The sequence below is a fragment of the Apium graveolens genome, chromosome 10, assembly GCF_009905375.1.
Source record: "Apium graveolens cultivar Ventura chromosome 10, ASM990537v1, whole genome shotgun sequence".
NCBI classification, from domain to species: Eukaryota; Viridiplantae; Streptophyta; class Magnoliopsida; order Apiales; family Apiaceae; genus Apium; species Apium graveolens.
In genome coordinates, this window is record NC_133656.1 from 214,768,799 (window position 1) to 214,791,953 (window position 23,155).

General features: G+C 36.3%; 1 non-coding gene across 1 annotated transcript; it reads right to left on the minus strand.

The window, feature by feature from the left end:
• Positions 1-933: 933 nt before the first annotated feature.
• Positions 934-1,035, minus strand: LOC141694264 (small nucleolar RNA R71). The gene has a single exon (XR_012563584.1). It is a non-coding gene; the product is annotated as a small nucleolar RNA R71 (small nucleolar RNA).
• Positions 1,036-23,155: the final 22,120 nt, after the last annotated feature.

Consider the following 23,155-nt stretch of genomic DNA (forward strand, 5'->3'; position numbering starts at 1 on the left):
TTGATTCACCAAAATGATTATCGTATCGAAAATCTTGTGTCGGGCCGCGCACAGGTCAAACCGTAATCCGGATCAAAAAGTCAAAACACGGAAAATATCCGAAATTACCAGATTAGGTTAGGAAGGAGTTTTCAGAAGAGTTTCGGGTTGTAAAAACGTAAAAATGGTTGAAGTCGGACAATTCCCGGCTTTATAAAATAATTTTATAATTATTCAAAAAATAATTCATAAATTCATAAATCAATATAAAATCATATAACAACCCAAAAATTACCAGAAAAATACCGTAATTATCTATATTTTATTCTGGTCATAATAAAATTATCATACTTACACTGTATCATATATAAGCATTTTACATATTTACACCAATCATCAGATAATTCACCAAAAATTACATAATAATCATATAAAAATTATTTATTGATAAAAATAATTACACGCGATATCCCGGATATTACAAAGAACTTGTGGTAGTTCGTAGGGAAGTTTTTGAGGAAGAAAAGAAGGTAGAAGAAGAAGAGAAAGTTGAAGAGCCAATTGTAGTAGCTATGGGTGATCAAGCAGAAAATCTGAAGGCTCTGATGGACTATTCTAAGCCTAAGATTAATGACATTCAGTCCAGCATCATCAGACCAGCCATCAAGGCTAAAACTTTTGAGATCAAGTCAAGCACGATCCAGATGATACATAGCTCAGTTCAGTTTGGGGGTTCTCCGACTGAAGACCCCAACATGCACATTAGGGATTTCATCGAGATCTGCGACACTTTCAAATTCAATGATGTGACTGAAAATGCTATCAAGCTACGATTCTTCCCATTCTCTATGAGGGACAAGGCTAAGTTCTGGTTACACTCTCTACCAGCAGGGTCTATCACAACTTGGGAAGATCTTGCTCAAAAGTTTCTCACTAAATTCTTCCCCATGGCGAAGACTGCAGCAATCAGAAATGTTCTTACCCAACTGGAGAATCTCTGTGTGAGGCTTGGGATCGATATAAGGAGATGCTAAGAAAGTGCCCACACCATGGCATGCCTGATTGGATGATTATTAACTGCTTCTACAATGGATTGGGTCCTACTTCTAGGCCCATGTTTGATGCAGCATCAGGAGGAGCCTTGTGGGCTAAGAGCTATGATGAAGCCTATGAACTTATTGAACTAATGGCTGCTGATGAGTACCAGAATCCTTCCCAGAGACTGACTCACGGGAAGGTTGCAGTAATTCTGGAGTTGGACACAGAAACTGCTATCGCTGACCAACTTAAGGCTTTGACAATGAAGGTGGACACTTTGGCTAATTATGGAGTTAATCAAATCACTAGTGTTTGTGAGCTCTGTGCCGGTGCCCATTAGACTGATCAGTTCGCGATTTCTAGTGAATCAGCTCAGTTCGTGAGCAACTTCCAGTGATCGCAGCAACCTGTGCCATCCACCTATCATCCTAACAACCGCAATCATCCTAATTTCAGTTGGAGCAATGCTCAGAAAGCGGTTCAACAGCCTTATCAGCAGTATCCAGCTAAGCAGTACAACCCCCCTGGTTTTCAGCAACCGCAGTATGCACCAAGACAACAACTTCAGCTGCAACCAGCTAATGAAAAATCTGAATTAGAGGAGTTAAAGCTTATGTGCAAGAGTCAAGTTGTTTCTATCAAGACCTTGGAAAATCAAATTGGACAAATTGTCAATTCCTTGCTAAATTGTCAACCTGGTACATTGCCTAGTGACACTGAAGTGCCAGGAAAGAAGGAAGCTAAGGAGCAGGTAAAGGCAATCACTTTGAGGTCTGGGAAGGTTGCGAATCCCGAACAAACTCAAGAGTTGACTGAAGAAGCTGGGGCTGAGAAAGAAGCAAATCAGCAGGATGAAGAAGTGGAACCAAGGAAGACTACTATTGAGCACACTCCGCCTGAGGGTAATACAGGGGAGAAACAGATCTATCCTCCACTGCCTTTTCCTACGCGGCTGCAGAAGAAAAAGCTGGACAAGCAATTTGAGAAGTTTCTGGAGGTGTTCAAGATACTTCATATCAACATACCTTTCGCTGAGGCTCTCGAGCAGATGCCTAGTTATGCAAAGTTTATGAAAGGTATTCTATCTCGGAAGGTGGAGCTAGATGATTTAGAGACTGTCGCTCTCACGGAGGAATGCAGTGCTGTGTTGCAGCAGAAGTTACCTCCAAAGCTTAAAGATCCAGGAAGCTTCACTATTCCATTACTATTGGAAAAGTGTCTTTTGACAAATGCTTATGTGACTTGGGAGCTAGTATCAATTTGATGCCTTTGTCAATCTTCAAGCCGTTGGACTTACCTGATCCCAAACCAACTTATATGACTTTGTAGTTGGCCGATCGTATTATTACATATCCGCGAGGTATTGTGGAGGATGTCTTGGTTAAGGTTGAAAAACTCATCTTTCCTGCTGATTTTGTAATTCTTGATTTCGAGGAGGATAAAAAGATTCCCATAATCTTGGGAATATCTTTCTTGGCAACTGGCCGAACCTTGATTGATGTGTAGAAGGGTGAGCTTACAATGCGATTGCTGGATCAAGATGTTACTTTTAATATGTTCAATCCTATGAAATTTCCTACTGATAATGAGGAGTGCTTAAAAGTGGAGTTGGTCGATTCGGTGGTCACATCGGAACTTGATCAATTGCTAAGGTCTGATGCCTTAGAAAAAGCCTTATTGGGGAATTCAGACAGTGAAGATGATGAAGGTGAAGAGCAATTGCAGTATTTGAATGCTTCTCCCTGGAAAAGGAAGATTGATATGCCTTTCGAATCTCTTGGAATGGAGGAATTGAACAAAGCTCCTAAACGCCCCAAGCCTTCTATTGAGGAACCTCCATCTCTTGAGCTTAAGCCTATACCTGAGCATTTGAGGTATGCATTTTTAGGTGATGCATCTACTCTGTCTGTTATTATTACATCTGACCTTTCAGGTAGTGATGAGGAAAAGCTTTTGAGGATTCTGAGAGAGTTCAAGTTGGTAATTGGATGGACTATAGTAGACATCAAGGGGATCAGCCCTTCTTACTGTATGCATAAAATTCTGCTAGAGGAAGGTAGCAAGCCTACAGTCGAGCAGCAAAGAAGACTTAATCCTGTCATGAAAGAAGTAGTAAAGAAGGAAATTCTGAAGTGGCTAGATGCAGGGATCATCTATCTTATCTCTGACAGTTCATGGGAAAGCCCGGTTCAATGTGTGCCAAAGAAAGGTGGAATTACTGTGGTAGCAAATGAGAAGAATGAGCTTATTCCTACCAGGACAGTCAAAGGGTGGAGTGTCTGCATGGACTATCGAAAGCTGAACAAAGCCACTAGGAAGGACCATTTTCCATTGCCCTTCATTGATCAGATGCTTGACAGGTTGGCTGGTCATGAGTATTACTGTCTTCTGGATGGCTATTCAGGTTACAATCAGATTTGTATCGCTCCAGAAGATCAGGAGAAAACTACCTTCACTTATCAATTTGGTACTTTCGCCTTCAGACGAGTTCCTTTTGGTCTGTGTGGTGCACCAGCCATATTTCAGAGATGTATGATGGCCATCTTTTCCGACATGATTGGCCAGAATGTGGAGGTGTTCATGGACGACTTCTCAGTCTTTGGCGATTCTTTTGATGAATGCTTGTAGAATCTGGGCCACGTTCTCAAGAGGTGTGTTGAGACCAATCTGGTTCTCAATTGGGAGAAATGTCATTTTATGGTGCGTCAAGGCATTATTCTCGGGCACAAGGTTTCTAATAAAGGTCTAGAGGTGGACAAGGCCAAGGTGGGGGTCATTAAGAATCTTCCTCCACCTATTTCTGTCAAGGAGATTCGCAGTTTTCTTGGTTATGCGGGTTTCTACAGGCGTTTCATCAAGGACTTCTCGAAAATTTCAAAGCCTTTGTGCAGTTTGTTAGAGAAAGATGTTCCTTTTAAATTCGATGACGAGTGCCTTACGGCTTTTGAGACATTGAAGAAGAGTTTAATCACGGCACCTGTCATAACTGCACATGATTGGAATGCGCCTTTTGAGATGATGTGTGATGCAAGTGACTATGTAGTTGGAGCAGTTCTTGGGCAGAGAAAGAACAATATATTTCATGTAGTCTACTACGCTAGTAAAACTATTAATGGTGCTCAACTGAATTACACTACTGTGGAGAAAGAACTTTTGGCTATTGTCTACGGTTTTGAGAAATTTCGATCTTATCTACTTGGGACTAAGGTGGCAGTTTTCACTGATCACGCCGCCATTCGATATCTCGTCTCTAAGAAGGACTCGAAGTATAGATTAATTCGATGGGTTCTTTCGCTCTAAGAATTTGAACTAGAGATCAAGGACATAAAGGGAACTGAAAATTAAGTTGTTGATCATCTCTCGCGTTTAGAGAATCCTAACGCTACTTCATTAGATAAGATATTGATAAATGAGTCTTTTTCCGACGAGCAACTGTTTGGAATGCAAGAAGAAGAACCGTGGTTTGCAGACATTGTAAACTATCTTGTGAGTAATATCATGCCTCCCGACTTATCTTATGCTCAAAGGAAGAAGTTTCTTCATGAGGTGAAGTGGTATATGTGGGATGAGCCGTTTCTTTTTCGCCAAGGAGCTGACCAAATCATCAGGAGATATATTCCTTACAGCGAAATGGGGGGGATCTTGCGAGATTGCCACTCAACGGCTTATGGAGGACATTATGGTGGAGAAAAGACAGCAGCTCGTGTTCTTCAAACAGGTTTTTTTGGCCAACTTTATTTAAAGATGCTCATCAGTTCGTTTTAAAATGTGATCGATGTCAACGTGTGGGTAATATGTCTAAAAAGGATGAGATGCCTCTTAATATGCTTCTCGAGGTTGAGGTCTTCGATGTTTGGGGAATTGACTTCATGGGGCCATTTGTCTCGTCTTGTAACAATCAGTATATCTTGTTGGCAGTTGATTATGTGTCGAAATGGGTTGAAGTTAAGGCATTTCCAATGAACGATGCGAAAGTGGTGCTTAATTTTGTTCACAAGCAAAATATTCACAAGGTTTGGAACTCCAAGAGTCATAATCAGTGATGAGGTGTGACATTTTTACAATCGCAAGTTCACTGCTATGATGAAAAGGTATAATGTGAATCATCGCATCGCTACGGCTTATCATCCTCAGACAAATGGTCAAGATGAGGTATCTAACAGAGAGATCAAGCGCATTTTGGAGAAAGTGGTATGTCCATCAAGGAAGGATTTGTCTTTAAAGCTTGAGGAAGTTGTTTGGGCATATAGATAAGCATATAGGACTCCATTGGGAATGTCGTCGTTTCAGTTGGTGTATGGTAAGGGGTGTCATTTTTTTGTGGAGCTCGAGCATAAAGCATATTGGGCTTTGAAGAAATTGAATCTAGACTTGGATGCAGCTGGAAAGAAGAGGATGCTTCATTTAAATGAACTTGAAGAGTTTTGACTTCAAGCATATGAAAACAACAAGATGTATAAGGAGAAAGTCAAGAGGTGGCACGATCGGGGTCTAGTGCTCAAGAAATTTGTGCCAGGGCAACAAGTTCTTTTATTCAACTTTCGTCTCTGTCTTTTTCCTAGAAAGTTGAAGTCAAGATGGTCAGGGCCCTTCAAAATCAAAACTGTGTTTCCACATGGAGCGGTGGAAATTTTTGAGAATGATTTGGGCCCGGCATTCAAGGTAAATGGTCAACGGTAGAAGCATTATTATGGTGACACGGCAAACCGCGAGGTGGTTATTACCATTTTATTGTCCACTTGATCTCAAGATTCTATGTTGAGCTAGCGACGTAAAAGAAGCGCTTCTTGGGAGGCAACCCAAGTTTGTTGTACATTAGTAAGTAGAGGAAGCAAGAAGAAAAGAGAAAATCACAAAAAAATCAAAAAAATGAAAAAATTCAGGTCTGACTACAGAAGCCTGGCGCGCCCGCGCTGTCCCAGCGCGCGGCCGCGCCATTTACACGGAAACACCGCGCGCCAGTGCTGTTACAGCGCGCGGCCACGCCGATTTTGTAGAAGTAGTGCGCGCCTGCGCCATCCCAGCGCGCAGCCGCGCCGTGTCCCGATTTTAAAAAAAATAAAAAGCAGTTTAAAGTGGGAAAACGGGAATTTTTTCCCAAAATCAATTCCTAACCGAATTTTACTCTCCCACATCCCATAATTCCCTTTCCAAATTAAACCCATTACTCCCTTTATTCCCATAATCAAATCCCACTTCTATTCCATATCTAATTCTCTTTCCACCACCTATATATACATATACCCCATACACAAACTTCTTCACCAATTCACAAACTCTCAAACACAAATTCTCTCTCAAACACAACTCTTCTTCTCTCTAATCAATTTCCATGGCACCCAAGAGACAAAGAACTCATGTCGATAGCAGCGCCACCGATTCTTCAACTTTGAGTGGTGTGAGGCCCAGGTTTTCTACTCCTGAGGCTGAGGAGGAGTACACAAGGCTTCTCGCAAAGCCTATTGCTTTGGAGAGAGGTTTCCTGCCATCGAGGAACGATGATAAGGTTTTGGAGATGATCTTGGAGATGGGCTGGGTTCCTTTTTGCGAGGCACCAGCTGCTGTGCCCATGAGTGTGGTTCGCGAGTTCTATGCGAACGCCAAGGCCGAGAAGAATGGCTTCACTGTGGTGTGAGGGAGGACGGTGGAGTATAGTGCAGAGGCTATTAGGACCGTGATTAAGCAGCCTGCGAGGAAGGTGGGGCAGGATACCTAGAACGATAAGACTCCAGAGGACTTTGATCTAGATCTTATTGTTGCTACTCTGTGCCGGCCCGACACACATTGGAAGATCAAGAGGGGCACAGTCGCCGAGTATTCTACGTTCCCGGCGTCCGGCATGGACAGGTTTTCTCGTGCATGGAGCGCTTTTATATGTGCTAATATCATGCAATCTTCGTATGTGCATGAGGTTACTGTGGAGCGTGCACGTCTGCTATAGGGCATTCTGCAGGGTGATTATGTAGATTTAGGGATGGTGATATACCATGGGATTCTGAGGTTCTTGAGGGGGGGCACTACGGGATCTATTCCATATGCGTCACTGGTGATAAAGCCGTGCGTGGCAGTTGGTGTGCGTTGGCCCGCACATGAGCAGTTGCAGATTTCGAGTGCTCTGATCGATAGCACTACTTTGACTACGATGCAGGAATGGGATGGAGGCAAGCCCGATCTGAAGAGGCTTGGGTATTCTTTTGACCACCTACCTGGTGGGAGGTCAGCTGTTGGTCAGGCGAGCAGGACTGCATGGAGATCTCAATTAGGAGATGAAGGAGGACCATCACAGCAGTAGCAGGAGGCCGTAGGAGCGGATATGGGAGCTGGTTTGAGCTCGACGCAGTATAGGCGTCTTGCGAGGAAGATGGATGTGGTGCACGACATCCATAGTCGTTTTACACAGTATCTCACTCAGGCACTTGGGACTGCATTTAGATCCACCGGAGTTGACATTCAGTGGCCAGTTTTTGGTGAGGATTATGTGTATCCGCCTCCTGACACACCAGACACTCCACCCCTTGAGGGTGAGGATTCTGATTCAGAGTTGGTATGCCTGATTCCTTACTATTACCTTCACTGAGAATAGTGAATATTTTAAGTTTGGGGGTAGTAGTTGAAGGAATATGTTTGTGTGAGTCTCATATAGTTGCATGATCACGATAGTTTAGTTCATATAGTTTGCATATTTTACCATGTAGTTTTTTTTTAATATTTTGGTAGCTTTTATGATATTTTGTTCATTTAGTTTCATGCATTTGTATTATAACATGATCCCTTAGATAATTTTTCCGATTGACTTGCGATATTGATGCTAGTGTAGTGATGTCGTATTTAGTGATGTTGAGTCTTATTGGATTGATTTGCATGCTAGAGACACTTGTATTTTACTAAGTCTTATAGGTTGCTAGAGTGCTAGATTATGATCATTGTTTATTTGTTTCGTCGAGGTTTAATCGCTTGTTTATATTTAGAATTTAGGGTATTCTCTTAATAATAAAAGACATGAATATTTAAAAATTGGAGAAATTGGATTTCATTGCTAGTTGTGTGGTTAGGTGTCAAATGGCTAGTAGTCGGCTCATATTTTTATGAGTAGTCTAGGGTTGAATGAGATGGAGCGAAACGCACTCATTCAGAAATTGTGAAAAAAAAAAGAAAAAGAAAAAAATTAAAAAAAAGAAAAAAAAAGAATAACTGTTATGTATAATTGATCACGAGTGGGCTCTTTAATACTCGAGTTATTAATTTCTTAGGGGACTTTGTGTCTAGTGACCTAAGGCTTTTATGGTCTGGGATCCGCTAACCTAACGCTCGCTGCATGGGTACTATTGTATAAGTCTTTTGTGGACCTCACTCATTGCACGATCAAATAAGCATACTTGTGTTGTTTTATAGTGAATAAAAGCATGAATCCTTATAAAACTCCAATATAAGAATTGAAGTGTTATAAGTTATTTTGAGTCTAGCCTTTTATTTTATTTATAACCTTGCGATTGCCTTGCTGAGTAGTGAGCCATGATTATCGATCTAGTTGCGATCGTATATCTGTAAGAATCTTCACACACGCACGTCTCTAGTTTGTAAGTTGATTTGTATGATTTGACCGATCTTCATGCGAATATCTGCATTTGTTAACATGCTGCTTGTTGGTTGGTTGAGTTATTCTATCGGGGATCGTTGAATTCATATAGTTGCATTCATGCATTTTTGCTTCTTGTTCTTTGAGTCTGTTTATGCTTGAGGACAAGCATCCATTCAAGTTTGGGGGTATGTTGAGTGGCATTTATGACACTTTATTATGCTCTAATAAGCTATAAATTGGTGTATTTGTACTCAAGTTGTTATGTGTTTTAATATGTTTTTCAGTGTTTTTCATTTCAGGCACTATTCAGGTAATCAGGTGAATTAGCATTATTTTGGTGCTAATTTGGTGTCTAGGTGGTGTTGGAATAAAAGCTCGTGGAAAGCAGGCTCGAAGCAGCAAATTTTAAGAAGAAATCTGAGTTTTCTCAGAAGGACGGCGCGCCCGCGCTGTGATAGCGCGCGCCCGCGCCGGGGTTCCAGAAATACAACGCGCCCACGCTGGGATAGCGCGCGGCCGCGCCAAGGCCGAATTTCAAAATCCTGTTTCTACTACAATTCTAAAAGGGAAGGCTTTCAGATTATTGAGGGCTGCTATATATATTCATATTAGGTCGTTTTTAATATATATCAAGTCAGAGACGGACCAGAGCGCGAAGGAGAAGACGGCAAGAGACCTTTAGCACAATTCAACAAAGGCGAAGACGATCTAGTTTATGCTTGTGAATCTTTATTTTGAGTTATAATTTGGATGCTTGTTTCTTGTTTTGCTGAACCTATAATCTTGTTTGTACTTGGTTTTATTTATTCGTATAAAAACTACGTTTGTTATATCATGTTTTCATCGGAACCCACGTTGATGATGAGTCCGATTATGGGCTAATCGTTATCATGGGGTTCTAGCGGATTTATTTATGGATTTCTTTAGTTAAATTGTTTGATGCCTTAGTATGTGGTGATTGTATGATATCCTAGTATTGGTTGTGCGTATTCGTCTTATGAACGTCGCGAATTTATAAGATAGTGTGTTAATTCTTAATGAAGCGAAAGTGAATTTAAGAATTTAGAACTTGCCATGCTAGCATAGGTTCATGTATGAGTCATGCATGATTCGTAGGTAATTTTAACCATCTTACTTGCCCTATGTAATCAAGATAGATAACTTGTGCTTAAACTGTTATGTTGTCAAATTCTATAGACATATAGGGTCTCAATATAATTGGTGCATATTCAGCTTCTATCTCTCTTGTGGATGTCTGGTAGAATGGTACTCGTACAACGAAAGTTGGCGTTTATCAGTTTCGTGTTATCTGATTAGTGTCATCACCATTGTATGCTAAGATTAAGAATAATAAGGCTATTAAATGAAGTATTTAATGAAGTTAGAATCCCATATTTGTCATATATATATCAATTCAGTTAATCTTATTCTCGTAGTTATATTTGTTAGCGTAATTCTTAGTTATAAACACTCTCAATTTGTTATCGTCTTAGCATTAGATAATAACCATACATTGTTTCTTAGGTGCATAAATTAGATAGTTAACCAATACAGTCTCTGTGGGAACGAACTAGAAAAGATTCTATACTACTTGCGAACTCGTATACTTGCGTGTATTATTAGCGCGTGTTTAGCGACTAACAGACCTATAATAATATACATATAGGTTAAAACTATATAATTATAACTTATCATATGCACATGAATAATATGTCCTAAGAATCATAATCTGGCTCTGATACCAACTAAATGTGACACCCTAGTACCTTATAGTAATTGAATCGTTATTCTAAGTGTGTGTGTTTGTGTGTGGGTGTGTGTGTATACTCATAATACTGAATGGAAATCCACGTGCTCAAATTTCTAATTCATACAAACAAATTTATTTATTAATACAAACCCACATTTTTACTTAACTTATACAAATAGAGTTCGGCACAAAATATTATAAACGACTGCCAAAAGACTTAGTTACATATAGCTATATATACAAGTGGTGAAGAGTAGGGAGTTTGGAGCATTAGCTGGCCAACCTGTGACTTAAGCCTGTATTTATCAATCCAAACTTGATATCACGCAAAAGTCTAGTTTTGAAGATAATCTATAAAGTGTTTGCATTTGATATGAGTTGCAACTCAATGAGCATAAATCACTTTAACTTTACTATAACAAATTTAACACATATAAAAGAATAATAAGTTACTTTTGCCATGTACATGAATATATATGCGCTAGTATTCCCTAACTTTTATTGTTGTGACCAATCAATCTTTTAATATCATTCTGGAATTCACATTATTTCATATTATTTGTCTCAAGGGCTCATAATTCATATTGATTGCCAACAAGGCTTGTAATTCACATTGATAGCCACAAAGGCTGCTAATTCACGTTTAAAGGCTAGTTAGGCCTATCTTTGATACTATAGTATTGACGGTCACAACGCCTTTAGTTGATCCAAGTGCTTATGTATCTTTATAGCTTGTTAGAAAGAATTCAAGTAACAGGCTATACGATTATAACTACTTCATGACCAGCACAACATAACAAATATACAACTACACAGTACAAACAATTCAAAACCAGTACCAATATTAACAAAGATAAGTTAAACGATATATCCAACTAATATTCTCATAATCAAGTAATTAAAATGAACTAAAAACACATAAATATATTAGAACAAGGTTCCGATTTATACTCACCAAGTATATCTTTGGTGCAACGAGTCTATTAAAATTTCTTTATCTGATTTTACTCTTCGGACTGAAAAACTAGGCTTCTTGTGCGTGCCAGAAAAGTTTACGAAGTTGGTTGTGGTAATTTCGTCTGTATTCTTATGTCTCGCCTTTAAGTTTTTTTCCCATTTTTCTATTTTTTTTCCTCTATGGTGTTGTCTCTCTTTCGATGAATAAATAATAAAAGGTCACTTTAATCTAGTCTTGGTATGGCCCACTTACTAGACTTAACATGACACTAATCTCTATGACAATATGCCACGTAATTTTTATGTCCACATATTAATTTAATCTAATATTACAAAGTAACTAACATTTTATTTGTTATTTTGTTGTTTTGCCCATTTATATTTAAACAAACAAGTAGCAGATGTTCTAAAACTTAACATCACTTGCTTTAAATTTCAATAACCTGGAACTTAAATGGGTCACATGTCCATTTATTGATAATTTATAATTTTATAAAACAAGGCTTTTTATTAATAGCAAACTTAGAATTTCTACTAACGAAATGAAATGCTTGATCATTTAATTCTTAACTATTTCCATAATTGATTTCCATTTTACGTATTTAAAGTGTCAACAATTATTATATTAAATATCTAACCAAATTTATATTAATTTTAAGTCACGTGGCAAATGTTTTTAGCCAAATGTCATTAGCTTAGAATGATTAAAATAAATGTTATTTCAACTAATACTATATATATAATTACACAGACATGTAGGCATGCATCTAGATCAAATATTCACGTACTTATTTATAAACACAAATACTAGAAAATATATATACAAGAAATGGGAAGAAGGTAACAATTACCAAGTCCGGCACTTATTATTAGCATTTTATTGACATTAATGGCCATAATTCCTTCTGCCTATTCGAAAATCAAATATAACATAATCGTATATCAATTTAAATATTACTTAGCAAATTTCGAATATGTGTAACTTTAATAATTACTTTCGATTAAATTCTATTCTAAAAATAGAAACTTAATCTTAAACAAGGGATAAATATTTGAATCTGTTACTTATAGATCTAATTACAACTTTTAATCTATTTTTACGAAATAAAATATAATAATTACTTTCCTAAAAATATTAAGCTATCACATAAACATCAAATAACTAAATGCATACACTTTGTAATATATAAATATTTTGCACATTTGATACTTAATTCCATCTACTCATTATTAACAATAACAACTAACACGATTAAAATCTAAATAAAATATAAATGATTTATTATTAAATATTAAATGCATTCTCGTGTGTGCTTCTCGGACAGAGATGTGACATTTATCATATTTTGGGTCTTGTATACTTCTTTTCGAAATTATACTAGCGGATTTAGTATTTGTTGAAAAGAGTTTTAAAAGAAAAGAAAATTTTATTTATGGAATTTGGATTTCTTATTTGTAGAACTGTAACCTAAAAAGATTTTGGTATAGTTTGGGGTCACAGATGATATATTTCATTTATCGGTACTTGTTTATTGATTAAACGGGTTGTTTTATATTGAGGTTTTATCGTGATGACCAAATCTTTTGACCCAGATTTGGGGGCGTTACATAAGTTGTTATATGATTATAGTATACTTATATAAATATTAAGATATTATACTATCTATAAATATTAATCCTCATTTGTAATATTCTCTAAAGTTTGTACAACATCGTCCATTCAGATTTTTGAAATTAACTTAAAAGCATAATATTCTTCTAAAACTTATTTCTTCTCTTTAAATCAACTTATCATCTTAATATTCTCCTAAATTTATTTATTTATTATCATTTCTCCTAAAATAACTTGCTAGATTATACTTTCCTAAAACTTTTTGTTAGATATATTTGAGATGTCATGTCTAATATGATTTGTGTTTAGTTTTCAGAACTTAACAACAGCACATATCAGGACTTACTGGAAATCAGAACTTACTGAAGTCAGAACTTAATATCAGAACTTAATGTGTCAGAAGATACATATCAGTACTTAAGTGCGGGAAGAATTTCAGATAAGGAATGCGGCTGATTTACAGGAGAAGGTCTGAACTAAATCAAAAGAAGATATGCATGAAAAGTTAGAGGACTAAAAGACTTGTAGAAGATATCTGATTGATATATTTTAGAAGACAGAATTATATTCCATATCAATTAGAAGATATCTAGTGACTGTGTAATATATAAACACGGACTTAGGGTTTATACTAGAGGTGTTATCATTATCGAGAAACATTATTCATTGTAACCTAGCAGCTCTTAGTGATATTTGTTCATCACTGAGAGAGAACAACAGTTCATATTGTAACAGAGTTTATTGAATATACTTGATCTTTGTTACATACTTGTGTTCAAATCGATTTGATTGTATTAACACTGTATTCAACCCCCTTCTACAGTGTTGTGTGACCTAACAAGTGGTATCAGAGCTTTTCTGTTAACACACATACAGTAAAGATCCAAACAATCATGTCTGAAGAAACACAAACCCCAACTAAGCCCACCAAAACTCAAGAAACTCAAAACACTCAAACCCACAGTCGATATGAGACTATTAGGGTTTCCATACTGAGACCTTCTGAGTATCCCATATGGAAAGTGAAGATGGCTATGTTTCTGGAAGCTACAGATCCAAAATACCTTGACAGAATTAATGAAGGACCATATCAGCCTACTAAGCTCTCTATTGCAGTTGTTGATCAACCAGCAAAGATGATTTCAAAGGAGAAAAGTGAGTACACAGCTGAAGACATCTCATCTATTGCTAAGGATGCAAGGGTAAGGCATTTACTGCATAGTGCAATTGATAATGTGATGTCAAACAGGGTAATTGGATGCAAGTCTCCAAAGGAGATATGAGATGCTTTGGAGACAAGATGTCAGGGAACTGATGCAATCAATAAGAACAGGAGAAATATACTCACTCAAGAGTATGAGCACTTTGACTCAAAAGCTGATGAGTCATTAACTGATTTGTATGACAGGTTTGTCAAACTCTTGAATGATCTGTCACTGGTGGACAAGGAATATGATCTTGAAGATTCAAACCTAAAATTCCTTTTAGCTCTTCACGAAAATTAGGATTTGAAGTCTACTACCATAAGAGACAACTATGACCTTATTGAAACTACTCTTGATCAAATTTATGGTATGCTCAAGACTTATGAACTTGAGACGGATCAAAGGAGTAAGAGGAATGGAAGAAAGTCAAGGACAGTTGCTCTTAAAGTTGAGGAGGAATCTTCTAAAGTTGTTGTCTCAAAGAAGGGCAAAGGAAAGCCTCTCATCATAAAGTTTGATTCAGAGTCATCATATTCTGATGATGATGATTCAGAAACTGAAAGTTTATCTGAAGCTGATGTCGATGCTAAGATGATGCAACTGCGTGCTCTAATAGTGAAGGGTATCACAAAGATAGCCTACAAGAAATTCAGAAAGGGCAAGAAGTTTTCCAGGAAAGGTGGAAGTTCTGATAAGAAAGGGTTCAGAAAGTCTAAAGGCAAAGGAGGAAAGTCTGACAGAGGAGACAACTCAAATGTCAAATGCTACAATTATGGTGAAAGAGGCCACATATATCCTGACTGCAAGAAAGGAAAAGTGATAAAGGCAAGGCACTTATCACAAAGAAGAAAAGTTGGACAGACACTTCAGAATTTGAAGATGAGGTGAACTATGCCTTGATGGTAAATGCTGATAGCAGCCCGGAAACTGCTGAATTAAAGGTACCTCAAATAACCTTTGCTTTTCACACTGATGATATTACTGAGTTGAGATTATACCTTAAAACCATGTTCATTAGTTTTAGAGATCAGACTTAACATGTGAAAGATTAACATCTGAAAATCTTGATCTTAAAAACAGAAATGATTATTTAGAAAAGGAGTTAGTTTTTCTTCATCAAACTAAGAAAGAAAGAGATGAGGCTTTGTATGTTAGAGATGAAGTGCTAAAATTGAATGAATCTCTAAAAACTAATTTAGAAAAGGAAAGAGAGATCATCAGAACTTGGACTAACTCTGGCAGAACAACTCAGAATTTACTAAGTAATGGAAACTGGAAAGAGGGCTTAGGTTATGGAGATGTGCAAATTGAGCCAATTGTTGTTAAACAGACTGCTAAGACAAAGGTAAATCCTGTTAAGTTTGTAGTAAAAACTGTAAAGTCTGATTCTGAAAAGATAAAAGAGTCTAAGACAGAAGTAAAAGAAAAGTCAAATTCTGATAAATTAAAACAGAATAAACCAGCTGAAGTAAACATAGGCTTAATGACAAAGAAGCAGCTTAAGCATAAGCTGAAAGAGATTAGAAATGTAAACAGGGTAAAGGAAGCTAGGAAAAATAGGAATGGAAAGGAAGGTGTGAATAAAAGAAATAATTATAACTGTGGAAACTCTAACCATCTTGCTTCTTTTTGCAGGAAAAATAAAGATATAAACTCTTTACCTCCTAAATCAGGAGTTAAGAGTCAGTATGTTAGGTTTAAACCATAAAATCCTTGTTTTTATTGTGGTAGTTTATGGCATTCCATTTGTACTTGTAAGGAATATCATAGTTTGTATTATGATTATTATCAAATAAAACCTTCTTTGAAGAAATTTACTGTAATTCCTTCTAGTGTAAGTTCTAATATAAAGTCTGATATACATCATATTATGTAATATCCGGGATATATCGTGTAATTATTTTTGCTAATAGATAATTATTATATGTATTCAGTATCTATTCTGTGAATTATTTGTTAAGTGTTAAAAATGTTTGAATGTTTAAAAATGTTATTAATTGAGTATTTCAATTTTTTTTATGTCCAAAATAAAATATAGATAATTGTCATATCTTCCTAATTATTTTTATGTTAATTTATGAATTTATAGGAATCAAATGGATTTTTTTTAAACTCTTGTTCCGGGTATTTAAAACCTATTATATGAAAACGGGAACCAACCACCGTTAACCGTTTTTACGTTTTTAGAACCCGAAACTCTTTCAAGAACTCCTTCCTAACCTAATTGCAATATTCCGAGCATTTTTCGTGTTTCGACTTTTTCGATCCGGCGTACGGTTTGTCCTTCGCGGGTCCCGGCGCAATATTTTCGATACAATATTCGTTTCGGTAAATCAATAAAACCCGTATTTTCGATAAACGGGAGCTTTTTATTAAACTATCCCAATTATCACCTCGTAGTACGTGTAACCAGGCGCTGAGACCAAGACCGCAGTACAAATTGTACTGATTTGGATAATTATCCTGAAAACCGATACCGTTTGGATCAGTTTTATAAATAAACGTACCGTTTTATATCCGGAATGATCCAACGGGATACTAATTCTCCGTAATTATAAATAGCCTTTTACCGTATTTTATTTCGTATCAAAATCATTTGCAGACAGATAATTATATAATTTTTACAGAGAAAAATCATATATTCATAAACCTTTCTGAGAATCAAACCACAAGTTCAAGGTGTTAGTGAAATCCGTTTGGAAAGTTGGAGTAACCAATTTGAAGGTCTCAAGGAGTACTATCAGATTCCAGGACCTGTTTTACTGCAGAATCAAAGGTTGATTTTTTATAAATTTAATTATTTTCGATTTTTTTCATGAAAAATATGAATTTTTGTTCGGATGATTGTTTGTATGATTTGATGATTGCATGTTGTAGAGATTGTTTTCCTGATGATTTTGGTATATTATACGTCTGATTTGGAGTCCAATAACATGTTCAAATTTGAGTTTGATTTTCGAATTTCAAAATTAGGGTTTATAACCCGTATGAATGTTCTTAATTGAAATTTGGGGGTTTTTTATTCTGGAATAGATTGATGTTGTGATACAGTGGATTGTGTTCTCTGTAAAATTTGCAATCCAGTCGTATAAGTTTCAAGAATCAACGAGGTCTGTAGAGAAGGGAGTTGTGTTTTGAATATTTTCGAAGTTCGCCGGAAACTGGCAAACTTCACGGCCAAATTCCGGCCAACTCAGGGATTGTTAGATCGATTTGATTGCATGGTTATGTTCCTGGTAATCCGTAAATGTGATCTGGAGCTTGTGGCAAGGTGAGGAGGCCGGAATCGTGTTCTCCGGCCACCCCTGTGTTTTCCGGCGACTGGACTGCAAAATTGCAGTTTAGTCCCTTTAGTTTTGTAGATGATGAAATTTAGTCCCTGAAGTTTCCAGACTTTGCAAAAATTGGATTCCTGTTTTAAAAATATTTAAAAATCATATTTCCTATTTATTTTTATTATAAAAATCTGTTTTTAATTTCTGAAAATTCTAAAAATTATTATTTTAATTCCGAAAGTAATTTTTAATTCACAAATAAATCTGAATTAATTAGTTAATTAATTTCAGTTAATTTTTAATTGATTAATTAGTCAATTAATTCAAAAATTAATTGATTAATTGATTTAATTAATTATTAATTGATTTTTAATTAATTATTTAATTATATTTAATTATTTAAAAATGATTTAAAAATTTCGAAAAATAGTTTCGAGCTTTAAAATATTATTCTAAATTATTTTCAAGGCTCGATAATTATTCTAAAATTGTTTCGGAGCCAGAATTGGCCAACCGAGCCCTGTTTATTATTCCGGAATTGATCCAACGACCCGTTTTAATTCCGAAAATTGTTTTAAAAATCATTTTAAATACCAGAAAGCCTATTTATGACCCGAAATGTCTTTATAAATGATATGTCATTGATTACGTGATGTATTATGTGTGACTTGTTGATTGACTGTCGGTTTATATATTCGATGATTACTGTTTATGGCATAACTTTCAATCCGTTAATCGGATTTGGGTGAAACGAAGGGTAGATAGAAGTATGTGTTGAACAGAATCGTATGAGTGGAATATTGATGGATACTTATGATGCCTAGCAGAGTAAGCAAGGCGTAAGAAAGAGAAGCAGGTGATCAGAAAATAGAATTGACATGTAGAAAATACAGCAAATGAGCAGAGATTAGAAGCGAGGCATAGGAGAAACAGATGAATGGTGGTTGAATAGAGTCGTAGACAAGTACAAGTGAGGTTGGAATCAATTATGATAAGGCAAGTACTTCTAAACCTTTCTCGAGATTTATTGCAAATATTTCTAAATTCTCTTGTGACCTATTGTTAATATTCAAAATAGCTCTGTTTTATATTGGAAATACTTTGAATCCTCCAGCCTTGAACCTGAGCCACATCATTTGATCTTTGAGTCGTAAGCCTTATTCTTTGTGAACCATTTCTTGTGGATTTACCAAATATTAAACCACACAAATTCGATACTACTCCACAAATATATATCCATCATATACCAAACACTGGAACAAAATTGTTTATATATACAAAAACTTTTATACTTAACCATACCTTGTGATATCAAAGCACTAAAACTTTGGAAAAACACTATTCATCTAATACCCGATTATCCTACCGGCTGGAGGCCACTTCTTTTATGTATTTTGACATACCCTTTTTGGTAACTATGAACTTTTACCATGCTCTTTTACAAATGTTTTATGGTTATTGATTATGATCTGGTTTTATTGAACTCTATTGTTTATCATATTGAAATGCTTTAGAATTGGATAGTTTTCTTTATATGGACCAGATTCGTGGTCAGACCATATCGATGGTCAAGTTAGGCCAATGTGTGCCTTGGATCCAGTAGTTAGAGCAGTGACGTGTGCTTTGCTCGGGGTTAGTGCGTGACTGATCAACAGCCTAACCTTGGTTTAAAAACTTTAAATGAATAATCCAATTCTATTGGTTGTTTAACAAGAAACTTGATTCCTTTGAATCATCTCATTTATTATTGTCTAACCTCAGTTATTGATAATATGACTTGCTGAGCTAGTTAGCTCACTCTTGCGAATCTTTTTATATATTCTACAGTTAAGAAGGATACGGTTGATAGCAAGGTTTCCCAGTTCAATGTTCGAGCTAGGATTCCAGATTATGATTGATCGAGCTAGCAGGAGCTTATGGCAGTAGTGAGATAGCAAGGTTGTAAGAATGATTTTATTATCAATTGTAAGTTAAATTAGTTGGGATTTGGTACGATGTAATAATTAAGGTTGTGGTTTGTTTTTATACTTTAACCTGTTGCGATCCGTGGTTTTGTGAAGCAGGGTCATTATAAATAATATTTCTTATACAGGTTGATATATTGTGTTTGTGTTATGGACCCCAAACTTCTGACCCGGGTTTGGAGGGCGCCACAGGTTGGTATCAGAGCTACAGGTTATAAGTCACTGAAATAAGCCTAGATTGTCGGGATTGGGTAGAGGGTTAGGATTAGGAATAGGAAATAGAAAGATAAGCCATTGTGAGGTTGGGTGCGACTGTATAGTAGGTCTCCGGCACGGTTCGTGTTGCGATTCGGGATTCTTAACTCGCGACGTGATATCCAGGCAACGGCAATGGCAGATCCTGATTTCCCTGCATCAACTGATCTTTTGGAACCTTCCGTTTAAGGATCGTCATCTTCTCCCAGATTCGATTTGCGCCTTGTTCTGCATCAGTATTAATGGTATTACTTTCTGTTATGACAGTTGCGCCTCTCCAAGTTATTCAACGCTATTCTATCATCTCTCGATATGAGACTACCTATTCAAGAACCTTCATTTGCTTATTCTTGTTCTTTTGAACATTCAACTATGAATGTATCTTTTCTGTCTATTATACACCATATTCTACATTCTTAGTTTAAAAACCTTTCTACCGAAACAACAGCGTTTGCGAGAAGGGACGCGATAGCGGCAGTAAACGGTGAGTATTGAGATATAAATTAAGGTGAGAAGGAGTTTAGAAAGAAGATTCAAGTGTTCTGGAGGATGGTTGTATCCGGTTAAAAGAAGCTATTAGTAATTAGGCCACTCATGACTAGCTTGTGGAATGGAGTAGATAAGTGTTGAAGAAAGAGGGTTAAAGGAGATGAAGGATCTGAAGATTTCTTGAAATTAATGATGTTATAATGATGTGATATTAGCTGACTTGTTGACTATGGGATAGTCTGTTCCACTCAATGATTGCAAAGTGGTTAACGGGAGTACTACCAGTATGGGAGCCTTAATGTGAAGCTGCGAATAAGATAACATGCAACGACAGTTGAAGTTTACATCGATTAAGGAAGATAATAGACCCAATGAAGGAGAGGAGATAAATGGAAGTGAATGGACCTTTGAGTGATCATTTCTTTAACTTGGTATTTGGTCATAAGAAGGACAACAACCAACTCATATAGTGAGGACAACCAGAGGTGTGATTTTCAAAATTTTCAAAATTTTTAACAAGTTTTCGAAAAAGATTTTTTCCTCACAACATTTCTAAAAGCCTTTTCGAATAAAATAAGTTTTAAACATCGGTTGTCAAGTTACTACTTGAGTTTCTTGTTTGTCAAAAGGCTCGGATTAGCTGGAAGGATATTATTTTAGATTTAGTATTGTTAATTCAGAGGACGAAGTAATCTGCGATTATGAGGAAGTTGGTTATTCCTAACAAGAAGGTACAAATATTGTTTAATAAGATTAACAACAAAACCAGCGTATGGAATAACTATTCATCCAATTACTGGGATTATCAGAGTTTGAAGAATTCATTAATTAAACGGAAGCCTGAGCATGACCGAAGAAGATTGGGAAAATTTTCAGACTCTTCTAAAGGAAGAATATTATTAATAAAATGATCGTTATGTTGAATGATTTACGGTTATTCCAAATTAGAAAGAGGAAACTCAAGGTTATCTGATAAGAACGCCATTATGATCAAATTGTTAAAGTATTATACGTGTAGGTACGACGTTACAGATGCGAGACTTAACAAGTAAGAATCTACCATAATGCTTAGTTACGAAGGCATTTTAGCATACTTCTAAAGTTACTATATGATTCAATTGGGATATGATCAATCAAACTCAAAATATGAATACAAGTGAAATGTGGATGGTGATCAATGGTATCATTCTTGTCCTCAACATTACAGCGTATATTTCTTTTTAATTCCTAAAAATGTATGAACTCCTTTTCTTAATAAATTCTTTCTGATAACATCAAAACGGAGAATTTTGCATTCCTTTCAAATTTAATTGTTCCCCTCGGGTTTTGCTTTCTGATTGGGACAAACAGTGTTATGATGAAACACTTTGTCGGAATGACAAAGAGTCGGGTGGGACGCCACCTAATCATGTGCTGTATGCCACACGGTATGAAAGACTGGCCATCTTCAGTACTAATGTGGTTGTCTCATTCATATTCAAATCATTACTTCTTCTTTCTCTTCAACTCTAAGTTTATTAAAATTGTGAATCCTTCTATTTGTTTCGTTGTACCGTTGTTCCTTGCGAGAGTTTTTCAAACAAAAGTTAACGTATTATACACTCAGCGGGCAAAGTCTCATCTACCTCGCATGCATGGGAAGGAAACAAGGGCATATGGTGAAAATTACAAATCACTATCCCTAGCCCGGGATGCATTAACAGTTAAGGGAATCTACTTCAATAAGGGATACGTCTCCGAGAACGAGAATTTGCGATATGTTATTTAGAATATGGATGTGATGACGTGGAAGATTATTGCGGATACCTTATGCGTTAAAGTATTAAAAGATATGGGAGCAACTTGATCATATATTTCTCAAGGTTTTATTGATAAGATGAATTATCCTGTCGAATCAATAAGTTTAGGACTAAAGGACTAGCAAATTAAGAACGTGCAGTCATTAAATATGTAAGTACCAATGACGGAATCGATATTTCTGGCATTAAGATGTGAAGAATTGATATCATTTGAGATAAGAAGATTTGATATTATTATAAGGAGTGGATTAACTATTCAAGTGTGATGCCCAGGTAAACCGTCGTGACGGAAGATAGTTCTGGAGACGCCAAAGGAGAACATGAAGAAGTTTAAAGGACAAAGGAAAGTAAAGAATTTGTTAAAAATAATTTAAGATTACAGTGACCAAAATATAAGTGCTATGGCGATTATAAATATGAGTTAGGAGCATACCGAACTTGAAGATTTTACAATATCAAGACATATTTCCAGATGAGTTACCAATATTTCCTTTAGATAAAGAAAATGTGTTTATGATTGATTTATTACGTGAAATGAAGCCAGTGTTCAAAGCCCCGCGCAGAATGGCACCAGATAAAATGAAGAAGTTACCTGAGCAAACGCATGAGATGATTAAAAGAAAAAGCAACTGGACCTAGCGTACCCCCTTAAAGTGCACCGGCACGATGTGTTAATAAGAAAGATGGAAGGGTGAGATTATGTGTTAGCGAAAGCTCAACAAGTTTACTCTCAAGAGCAGATATCTGTTACCTTGAAACCAATGATTTGTTTAACTAAATGAACGAAGCAAGGTATTTTTATAAGATTGATTTAAGACTGGGTATATTACCAAGTGAAGATTGAACTTATGGACATATCAAAGATGATTTTCAGAACTCAGTACTGTTGTTATAAAATTCTAGAAATGTTAGTGGGATGAACTGATATACCAGTGATATTTAAATTTGATGAGTAGAATTTTAAAGGAAGAATTTGGATAAGATATACTTGCGTTAATTAAGAAGAACCATGCAACCTATACAATGATAGCTGAGGAGTCAAAGAAGAAAGAAGCGGTATAAAAAGAGTTTACCAGATGAAAACTTTAATGGCAGGAGGTAAAATTCTTAGTATAGACAGTCAGTAAGGAGGAGACAAAAGGGGATTCAGCAGAAAAAAAAAATTTAAAGATAGTATGAATGAAGAAAGACCAGAAGCACCAACAAAAGTACGAAGTTTTATCATGGGCTAGTTATTATTGGAAATTTGTGCA